Source organism: Anoplolepis gracilipes, chromosome 8 (assembly GCF_047496725.1).
Source record: "Anoplolepis gracilipes chromosome 8, ASM4749672v1, whole genome shotgun sequence".
NCBI lineage: Eukaryota > Metazoa > Arthropoda > Insecta > Hymenoptera > Formicidae > Anoplolepis > Anoplolepis gracilipes.
Genome location: NC_132977.1, coordinates 12,558,845 through 12,571,202, shown reverse-complemented (window position 1 = coordinate 12,571,202; position 12,358 = coordinate 12,558,845). Strand labels below are relative to the sequence as shown.

Below are 12,358 nucleotides of genomic sequence, written 5' to 3'. Positions count from 1 at the left end.
AGATTAATGAACTCTGTATTGACAGGAATACAAGGACTCAAATGCCTGGTCTATCTAGACGACATCGTCATTTACGGAGCAAGCCTCGAAGATCATAACAAGCGACTCAAGGAAGTGCTGCAACGACTTCGAACTAATAATTTAAAATTACAGCCGGATAAATGTGAATTCCTACGCAAAGAAGTAATGTACCTAGGCCATATAATATCAGAACATGGAATATCTCCTGACCCGTCTAAACTAACAGCGGTAAGAGATTTCCCGACGCCAAAAAAGGTGAAAGATATCCAATCATTTATAGGTCTAGCCGGTTACTATCGAAGATTCATAGAAGATTTCTCGAAAATAGCTAAACCATTAACGAAATTGACAAAGAAAACCGAAAAATTTGTGTGGACCGCAGAGCAACAAAATGCCTTCGAAGTACTTAAAATTAAATTAATAACGGCACCCGTATTAAAATATCCAGATTTCGCTGAACAATTTAATATAACTACAGACGCATCCGACTACGCGATCGGAGCGGTCTTATCGCAAGGAAAGATAGGCAGCGACCGACCGATAGCTTACGCCAGCCGAGTACTGAACCGCGCGGAACAGAACTATAGCACTACCGAAAAGGAACTATTAGCTATTGTATGGGCTGTAAAGCATTTCAGACCCTACGTATACGGAACACAATTTAAGGTCATTACAGATCACTAACCTCTAATATGATAATTTAACGTGAACGATCCAGGATCACGATTAATTCGATGGCGAATAAAATTAGAAGAGTACGATTATGAGATAATACATAAGGCCGCACGTGCGAACGCGAACGCCGATGCGCTAAGCCGCAACGTAACGCGAGACGACGACGAGCAAGAGAGAGAAAAGATTCTCACCGCCGAAGACGAAGAGATGGACGATATCAGCAGCGAAGAAAGAGATAAAGAAGAGGACGAGAAAGATAGCAACGATGCGACACGTGCCTATAGCGCAGATGAAAAGAAACAAATATTATATGAATATCATGATGCACCCACAGGAGGACACCAAGGTATCGAGAGGACGATAAACAGAATTCGCCTCACGCATAATTGGACCGGGTTAACGAAAGACGTCGAACGATACATTAAAAAATGTAACACTTGCCAAAAAAATAAATTATCGCGACGATTTAAAGCATCCCTCGTTATCACCGATACATCGAGTAAACCGTTCGAAAAATGTGCATTAGATATAGTATAGTCGGTCCATTAACGATAACTAATACTGGAAATAAATACTTACTAACTTTTCAAGATAGTTTGACAAAATTTAATAAAGCAATACCGATACCAAATCAAGAAGCGAACACCATGAGTAAAGAATTTACCACGAAAATAATTTTAGAATATGGAATACCGGAAAAAATTTTAACCAATCAAGGCACAAATTTTTTAAGCGAAATATTTAAAAATACGTGTAAATTATTAAAAATAAATAAAATTCAGAGGACCGCGTATCATCCTGAAAGTAACGGCGCGTTAGAACGATCGCACAGAACATTAACAGAATATCTACGACTGTATATTAATAATGATCAGACTGACTGGGACGAATGGATTCCGTTCGCGATGTTCACCTACAACACTACGCCACATACAGCTACAGGATACACGCCCTTCGAGCTAGTATACGGACACCAAGCCGAAATACCAACAGCATTAACGAAACCACCACAACCGACATACAACTATGACGATTACGCACAAGAGCTAAAAGAAAGACTACGCGCCACGAATCAAGTTGCAAAAGATAATCTCACAGAGAAAAAACTGAAATCGAAGGAACACTACGATCGAACCACAAAAGAAACAAAGTTCAAAATCGGCGATAAAGTACTCATTTATGATGAAACGCTACGACGCGGAAGATCGAAAAAACTCGAATCTCTATGGATCGGACCGTACATAATAATCGAAAAGCATTCGAATATCAACTACACGGTAAAGAAAGGAAGAAAAAGCACCCGCTTACACGTAAACAAGCTTAAGCCATATATAGAAAACTAGTATTCACCTTCTTCAAGGATCCGTGTCCTAGTCCTCCTCCTCCCCCCGGCGACATCTCAACTCGAAGAAGTCAAACTGGTCGTGGACCTTCATTAGCTCTACGCGGACGGGATGCATTGGGTCTAGGGCGGGCACCACTGCTCGCACAAACCTCACACCGGGTGTAGTAAATGTAACGCGGAGGGACAATGTGCCCCCCGCGACCCGGGAACTCCGGAGAACGGCGCTCCGCGCCCGCACTACGGGGTCCACCGGCGGCGGTAAACCCACCACCGGTAGGCGACCCCTAACACAATCGCGGCAGATATCGGGATGAATACCATCCCGATATCCATCACACTCGCGACACATTGGCAAGCTCCAGTGCAATAAAAAACGCTGCATCTTGCCTATATGACCGCGAGATCTACCTCAACCAAAAGTCGTTGAGAGACTAAACCAACATTATAATATTACCGGTGTATCACCCGCTGGATTAGCGCGAACCCCGCGAAGTCAGAGAAGGCGAGCGACACCCAAGAGATAAAATATAATAAAATGAAATATAATATGATATTACAGGACATTCGCCTGCTGGATCAGCAAAGGTCACACGAAAGATGACGAAACGAATCTCTCATACCAGATACAAGAATTTAAACATAATCCAGGGTTATTCTTCGAAAAAATCGGACAAATCCACTACGCAAAAGAAAACTGGAAACTAGTAATAAAATTAGACTTATCAAACTTAGACGAAAAATACGAGCAAATAAACGAATATTTAAAACAGACCGAAAGATTATGCGAAACTATGAAATTTCACACTCATTATCTTCGAGATACATGTGTGAACCTAGACATTCTAACAAAAAGAGAAGCAAAATATTTAAAAAATGTTATAATACAAATTAAAACAATATACAAAAAACAGACAAATAAACGACGAGGACTCATAGACGGAATAGGTTCCTTATCAAAGTCTTTATTTGGCACAATGGACGTTAACGACGAGAAACGAATTAACGAACAACTTAACATATTAGAAAACAGTCAAAAAACAATACAGCATGCCGTACAAAATCAAATTAAAATATTAAATACGACTATCGGGCATATTGATAAAATCGAAAATACAATACAACGTAACAAATACCTCTTACAGAAACGAGTAAATAAATATATAGAACGCAGCGAGATAAACGAACACTTTACCATAATTACCGCAGTAATAGCAGAATTAATACGCGACACGGATAACATTATAGAATATCTAGCATATACAAAAAACGGAGCAATGCATCCGAGATTAACACCGATAGATAGCATAATAACACATTTAAAGGAAGCAACACAGCAGTTGCCACAAGGACTGTACTTCCCTTTTCAAGTACACACCGAAGATTGGCTTACTATAGAAAAATACGCGAAAATAAGCGCATTCAGCGATAAAGCAATTATTTATACCATTCTAATCTTCCCATTAATTGCGCAACCGAGCTATACCATAATGAATGTAATTGCGTTACCTGTATTCAGTTATAACAATATATTCGCAGTAACAGAAATTAACAATAAAATAATTGCGGTAGACAAAGAAAAACTAACATACGTTATAGTAACAGAAAAAGATTTAAAAGATTGTATTAACATTAACTCACAATACACATGTGAGCATGCGATACCGACATATAGAGTAAATTTAAATGCACCATGCGAAATAAAAATTTATACACAGCAGCGTCAACGTAACTGTAAGACGAAATACATTATATCAATGCGTACCACATCGCATTACAACAGCCACAAACATGGCTCTACTCGACTGCTACAGAACAACAATTAATAATACAATACGACAAACGACAAGAATACAAAACAGTGATTAAAAACACTGGGAAAATTACGTTGAAGGGAAAATGCAAATTAATAACTCCAGACATGACTATACAGACGAAGCAGACAATCTATGAAACGGATATAGAAACGTACCTGCCTGAATATAACTTGACACTGGTACGAGAACGCAACACGATAACACACGATAATGACACGATACAAGACATAGGTCAACACCGAATGGAACTGACAAAATTAAAATTACAACTAGAAGAAATAGACAACAACAAAAAAGTAACGAACAAAATTTCTTCGCGAAAGAACAATTCGTATATCCAATGGCGACAAGCGGAACAATCACGATAACAATAATAATAATATTAATTGTACTTTACATAGTCATAAGAAACAAAAATAAAAGAAGAAAGCGACCATTAATTAGGATATACGACGAGGAGCGATCCGAACCGATCGATCGACTCCCGAAACCAATATTAAAACGTAGCCTAAGCACGCGATTTTAGATAAAAAAATGATTATATTTAAATATTGTAAACGCGAAAACAAACAAAATTGTAAACTAGAATAAGAAAATAATATAAAAGAAAACATATAGTATATATATATATATATATCGGGAAATTTAAAACTTAAGAAAAAGAGATAAATTCCTTAAAACAGAAAACGTTGTACCTCCGTTTTCTTTTCCAACGGGGGAGGGGTGTTATAGCCCCAGAAAAGGCTACAGATTTAATGAATATATATATATATATATATATATATATATATATATATACATATAATTATATTGATGCAGGAATGCATCGCGAGCGAAGCGATAATCGCGCGAGCCGCTGACGCAGCGAGCCACGCGCGCCCGAGACCGAGCGCGAACACGAAACCGGAAAGGTGTCACCGAATTGCTAAAAGTACAAGCGAGGAAATTCGACTTTGAACTTCTTCGCCTGCACTAAAACGCGAATTCAGCAACATAACCATATTTGGTCATGTTGCTAAGGGACCCCCTCCGAAAAACCATGCAGTTCGGAGGGAAGCTCAGCATCCGCCGCGATGAAGCGACGGGCAGTCGTTGATCAGATCTTAAAGAGGAATAATCGTCACGGACAGTTATTAAATAGAACGAGATACACGAATAACTAAGAGATATACGCGCGCCTGAGATAAGCCGACGCGTATCAGACTACCTGTATGACAGAGTATATGAGAGATACCGCTCTCTCCCTTTAACCGACAATACACACGAGTGTAGATACGTACGCTGGGAGCAGAGATAAAATACCAAACCTGTGATTTCTTTTAAACTGCTATTTATTATAATAAAATGAAGGAAGTAATTAAAGGAAACAATTAAAAATAATATTAAAATAAAAGGTAGCCCCTGCGCGTCGTATCCCCGGCCTTCCCTGAACGGATCCCGATAAATCCTGTGCCCCCCTCCTGGAGGCACAACACCTTCATGCCGTTCCGTTTTGTGCAGCCTGGACCCAATTGATTCCGGCTTGCCTCACCAGATTATCTTTTCCAGCGCAGTTGTGGTCTGCCGGAGCTTTTGGTAGTTATTCTTGGTCTTCAAGTTAGCAGCCTCTTGATCCACTTGTCGTCGGAGCTACTCGCCACATGTCCGGCCCACCGCCATTTTAGAGTTGCTGCTCGGTAAGTGATATCAGTGATTCCAGTACACTGTCGAATCTCATCGTTCCCCACACGGTCCCTTAAACTTATTCCCAACATTGCCCTCTTTATAGCTCTCTGGGTGACGCGTAGTTTTTCCAAACTTAGCTTTGTGAGTGTTAAGGTTTCAATTCCGTTGCTATTGGCAGGACACAAGCTTCATATACTTTTCTTTTCAGGTTGATGGGTATTTTCTTATTTTTTAAAGTGTGGCCGAGTTTATTGAAGGCCGCCCAGGTTAGACCAATTTTTCTCAGTTCAGCAGTTTGGTTTTCTCTGCCCAGTTTGATATTGTAACCTAGGTAGACATACTCAGAGACATTTTCAATACATTTACCCTCAACCACGATTGCCTGGTCGGTCTCCACCATCACTTTTGTTTTCGATAAATTCATGTTTAGACCCACCGCTTTGGAAGCAACATTTAAGTCGTTAAGCATTTCTGCAAGTTCGTTTGGGTCTTGACTAATACAATGTCGTCTGCATACCGTAGATGGTTCAGGTACGTGCCGTCAATACAGATACCTCTTCGCTCCCAGTTTAAACTCTTCATTGCATATTCGAGTACTGCAGTGCTAATTTTGGTGATATTGTATCTCCCTGCCTAACTCCTCGTTTGATCGGACGGGATCCGATAGCGCACAATGCTAATTGGCCAATAAACATTAGAACCTTCTGATTGGCTAACCATGCTGGTTACCCTAGGCATCGGTCAATATGTATGGTTGTGTGCTATCGGGATGTGTGCTAACGGGACCCTCCCGTTTGGTCGGGATGTTGTCTGTCGCCCAGTCGTTGTTCAGTTTCACTTGTAGAGTCGCACCCTCGTAAATATTTTTGATAAGTTTTGAATATCTTGAATCGATTCGTGCCTCGTCCATGGCTACTAAGACTGCCCAAGTCTCCACCGAATCAAAAGCTTTTTGATAATCTACGTAAGCCAGGCACAGGGGGATATTGTACTCGGTGCTTTTCTCTATGAGCGTGCGAAGGGTGTGAAGGTGATCGATGGTACTGCAACCTTTTTGGAACCCGGCCTGTTCGGATGGTTGGTACTGATCGAACTTGTTTGCGAGCGTTTTCCTATGATTTTGGTAAGAAGCTTGTAAAGGACACTAACAAGCGAACGGTCGGAAGTGTCCCTCACTGATTTTAATGAGCTTTGGATATGTTGTAGAACATAAAAAAATATTAGACCCATATTTTTTTAGCTGCGTATCTCAACGTTTAGGGGTTGAAACAACTCTTCGAAGAATAACGAATTTTTCATTTTTAGCGAATATACGTAAGTTTTAAAATTCGACATTTCATAAGTGGAGGGTTGTTTGGCATTTTAAACACGCTTGCCGCTGTGGGTTGATGAGTCGCAGTGTTCTGGTCGTATCGCTGGTCTCCAGCTTTGCTCAGTTCTCTTGTCATTCCGGCCGTACCGCTGATTTTCAGCTCCGCCCGACAAGACGACGATGAAGCTGCTGCCCCCCGTCCAAATGGGTTTTCGTGGCATTTCCTCCCACCACGGGACCATCACCCGCCCCCAAGAGTTCATCCGCTCGGAACCGTTAACTCTCGGGGGGTGCCCGATTACGCCGCCTGCACTCGGCGTTCAGTCGCTGGCTATACAGTCTACTCCCTTACTGTAGCGAGGTTACTCGGCCAGACGAAACAATAACCTAAAGGTATAGTTGTAGCAAAAGCTGCAGCATAAATTCCACAACATGTGCCATCAGGTTGTGTTTGAACCTTTTCAAATATTATATTACTTGCATTTATTTCTAGATAACCACGATGAATGTAATTTTTTTCTTTAGGTACTGTGGGCGTTTATTTTCGTGAATCTGGTGTGCGCAGAAGAGAGGTGTGACAGGTTGAGTAGTCAGCGTGATTCGTAATAAATCGTGTAATTTATTTACATACAGTGCTCTTTGTTGGCCCGTATGAGCCGTTAGGACTCGTGTGCGAGTCCTTAGGGATTCGCTCGCGCCAGGTGATTTGCGGCCTGGTCTTCGTGTACCGCCGTGGTCCCCAGCGGCTTATGCAGTTGTTGTTCTCGTCTTTCTGCTCCTTATGCGTTGTCGGAGCTGGTGTTTGAGTACTTACGGTGGCGTACGAGGTTTCCTAGTCGCTCGCGTACTGGGTACTGGTGGTTCTTCTCGTAGGCTGGTGCTGTATGGTACTCCTTTCTCCATGACGGTCACTCCGACCTGAATACCTCTGTTGTGTTGTCTGCGTAGCCTTATCTGCGTTCTGCGGCTTCCCTGGAGATAGTGGTAACGGTGACAACGCTGCGGATATTCTCCTGGTAGGACGGAGAAATATAACGCCTTATTCGGACGTCCCAAGGTTGCAGCAAGGTCCTCGGTGGTCTGGTCCTCGGCTTGTGTGGCAGCTCGATCTCTATGAGTCTCCATGACAGGAGGGTGAACCCTACTCTCCTCAGTGGCTGTGCTATCTGCTTGTCCGGTGTTCCCTGTTGTCTCCTCGGAGGTCCGGGTGATCGGGGTGTGAGGAGCTGACGTGGAATCCGGCTCGTTGTCAGCTCGTTGCTGGTTTCAGTGACGTAGAGGATCCTCGGCATGTGTACGCATTCGTAGCTCGGGGAGCTCTGCTTGCCAGTGCTCGGCGCGCGGCTTATATATTTCCGGGTGTGAACTTTGCGAGGATCGGGCTCCGTGCTTGCGCCGCATAGCGGCGCGCTTCGGAGTTGCACCGCGTGCGCGCGTGGGCCGTGTAATGCCGGTTGCGCGTCTTTAGGTGTGGTGACATTGTCGCCACTGGTACCAATTTATTGTATGTACTACCAGGTAGACTGTCGTACACTCGAAGCTTGGTACCGTCAAAAAATATACATCGCCAGTGATCACTGCAGTTTCTCCCAATAATTTGTAAGCTTTTGTCGCTACAACTTGCTTCAATTAAGTGAGGATATTCCAAATATAACATACTTTGTGTTTCAAAACAAGACTTATTTCTTAGGACGCGTAAAAATCGATCCAATGATTCGTCGTTTATTTTGCTATGTATACACTATCCTTCACTAAATTAAAAGGAGCACTTGCTTTGTCTAGAAATTCTTTTTGTTTTGACATATCGTCTACAGTTAGTTCTTCATTTTTCGAATAACTAACAACGACGCAATCGTCATCTTGCTCTTCAATCAGAGTAATAGCAACAATATCAGTTATTGTTGCTTCCAATGGCAAAACGTTAGGTTTCAATCTTCTGTTCTTTTTTGGGCCATTTTCGTTTTCGATTATATTTCGCCTACTTGTTCGACGAAATATTTTTTGTGCTGCTTCTTCTTTAGCTTCTATAATATATCTTGGATTTCTAATAGGCATATGCTTATTATGATGACTGTCCAAAATTTTTGGAAGCATGCATTCATTATAGAAGCGTTAAGAAAGGCAGCATTTGATGTCTCCAAAAGATATTATCTACATCAAGACGCAATATTTTCATACTTTCTGGAGTCCAAATAGCAAAAATACAATATTCTCGTCGTGTTATATTCAAACTGACTTTGAATTTGATAATAATATTGGTGATTTTGATTCATTTTATGTGGATCTTTTTTATTAAAAATAATTTTTAAAGAAGACAATGTTTCATAGCTTTTTCCGCTGTTAAATTTTTAGCTAACAGAGGATATTTGATTTCCACTAGACCATTTTCAGACCATTTTCAACGAAGTCCGCCAGGAGAAGCACGTAAAAATAAATTTTCAGTATCAATGAATAATCCGTAAGATTTCACTTCTTTGTTTAATTTTATGGCCAGTTCTTTCCTTGCTATTTTTTCATTGTCACGACCATAGTTTATAGCTGCATTATCACTGAATGAAGGAAATAAAATGGCTTTTATCGTTGATGCGCACGTTGTAGGTCTCATGCGACATACGATTCCAAAATTGGATGCCGTCAACTGGTAACTCTATGGTAACATTTCTCGTCTTAGTGATAACCATAATTCTGATTCACTTTGGTTTCTTGTTTCGAATTCGATTTGTTGCCAGTTTTTCGCATTTTCGAATAATTTTTCTAAATGGTTTTGCCAAAGTTGTTCGAATATATCGGATGGAAGATCCAGTTTTTGCGATTGCGGACTATAATGATGATCTGTTCCTGATTCTCTTTTGAATATTTTTTGCTTTCTTTGTTCTTTTCGAAATTCTCTGGTTTTTGCAACTTTTATTTGTCGTCGCCTTTCAAGATTCTCAATAGGTGGAACAACCTTACGCATGTTTTCATGCAATTGTGTAAGGACTTGTTGTGTATTATATTACACAACTGCTTCCGCAATTCTAGCATCATAAAATCCTCGTTTGCTGAAATTAATGCGCTTTCCATCAATTTCTTTGCAGATTATCGAATTGAATGATTCTGCAGGATTATTGGTGAAATGCAGCAACAAGCTGTCGGAATAATTACTTATATATGTGATATCACTTTCTATATTTTGATATAGACCGTATAATTTCAGAGATGGCACATAATTTTTTTTCGTTTCATCTCCATTCTCTTTACATATACGACCGCGTGCTTTGCATCGCTTATATTCGCCAAAAACATGGCTAGGAATGTTTAATATATCTTTTTGCAATTCGATAGCCTTATAATGTTGAGGTGTTCGTTCCTCTTTTCTTTGTAGCTCGGCTGTTTTTTTTATTTCTTTTCGAATATTTAAAATGTTATTTTTCACTACATTTTGCAAATGTACAAAGCCACGCTGTCTTTGCGTTTTTGGCTGAGTCGTCTCTGACACAGCTTTTAGCTTCTCGCACAAATTGCGAAGCAAATGATTTGTGCATTCTATTTTTTTACCGTCACCATTTACTCACGATATGGTCTGTTATCAAGAATGGTCTGATATACGCTACTGTCACCATAGGCAATAACGGTTTTATAAATTAGACCATGCATTTCGAGGCTACATTTAAAACCTTCCGCGATTGCATCGTTCTCCATCTTTGTGGAGCTTGTGTTACGATCAAAATTTTTATAACATTTGTGAGCTCTACGTTTGACACCTTTTCTGCTCTATGTTTGACACCTTTTTTGCTCTATGTTTGACACCGCTTCAAATCAAATTTTGGTAAAGGAAAAATTGTCTTAGAATTGTGTCAGAAATACCTCATTTTACGGACGGAAGGTTGTTTTGGGACACCCTGTATGTTGCTTTATTTCTAATCAAATATCTTGCCACATGTATTAGGTTTGCAAGGATGAAATTTGTAGTTAATAATATTGCCAACTTTAACAGCTTATTATTTGACATTGGCTTAATATTTTACCGTTGTTTTTTTGTTGGAAAGTTACACATCTCACCTGTTTAAAGAAATCATTGTAAGCTCTAAAAATATTAAAAACTTTTTTTAAAAATTAAATTTGTTGAAAATGTAACGGTCGGAAATTCGCACTATTATGAAGTATGAGTTCTTACGTGGAACTACGGCATCGCAGACCGCGTGAAACATTAATAGTGTATTTAGCTCTAGTGTTACTACGCAGCAGACAGTATCAAATTGGTTCGCCAAATTTCGTACAGGTAACTTTGACTTCACAAATGAGCCACGCGGTCGCCCAGAATCAAAAGTCAATAATGACGAACTAAAGGTCATCGTTGAGTCTGACCCATCTCAGAGTGCCTATGAATTATCGTTGAAGTTTGGTGTTAGCAAACAATATTAACTCATTTAGCTCAAATCAGTAAAGTGAAAAAGTTGGATAAGTGGGTTCCACATGAACTGAATGAAAAACAAAAACAAAAGCGTTTGGAAGCTTGCTTGATGTTGCTTTCTCGACACAAATCTGATCCATTTTTTAATCAAATTGTCACTTGTGATGAGAAATGGATCCAATATGACAATCTCAAACGTTCAGCACAGTGGTTGGACAAAGATGAATCACCAAAACACACTCCAAAGCGTAATATTCATCAAAAGAAGCTGATGGTGAGTGTTTGGTGGTCTAGCGCAGGTGTGATTCATTATGATTTCATGAAACCTGGCTCATCGATCACAGTAGAAATATACTGCAACCAACTAGACGGAATGATGCAAAAACTTAAAGAAAAACAGCCTAGATTGGTCAACAGATCGACTCCTATCTTATTGCATGATAACGCTAGACCACACACTGCACAAATGACTGTGACAAAACTACAGGAATTGGAGTTGGAACTTCTTCATCATCCTCCATACTCACCAGACCTAGCCCTCACTGACTATCACTTCTTCCGCAATTTGGACAACTTTTTAATAAGAAAACAATTTAATTCCGACAATGCTGTAAAACTGGCCTTCCAGGAATTCATTGACTCTCGTCCGCCAGGGTTTTATACCACCGGCCTCAACAACCTGCCGCTTAAATGGCAAAAGTGTATAGACAATATGGGTGCATACTTTGATGAATAAAATAATTCCTTATATTTGTAAGTTATCAACCAACTTTGCCTTTTTTTCTACAAATTTCATTCTTGACAACCTGATATATTAGTATAATATTAGTGTACATATTTGCCTATATCAACTTAATAATTGTGTTGCCAATGTAGTACGGTTCCATTTGTAATGAAATATGTTGCTAGATGCAAACGTATATTTTTGCAATAGTTGCCGCCTCTTCACGGCAAACTTCTAATAAGGAGTAGTGATGATGATTCTTAATCTTGTCTCCATGTGGCTTCGTATATTATTTGTCCACCTTCCTTAATATCAAAAGAGCCCGTTGGTGTATAATATTGTTGTAAACTTGGTCTTTTTCTCACAAAATTATGCAAGCTAATAGTTATAACAACTTTTTTTTGCCTTT

The 12,358-nt window shown here is 40.0% G+C and overlaps 1 pseudogene; it reads left to right on the top strand.

Moving 5' to 3' along the window:
• Positions 1-10,942: 10,942 nt before the first annotated feature.
• Positions 10,943-11,961, top strand: LOC140668849 (histone-lysine N-methyltransferase SETMAR-like; annotated as a pseudogene).
• The last annotated feature ends 397 nt before the right edge of the window (positions 11,962-12,358 follow it).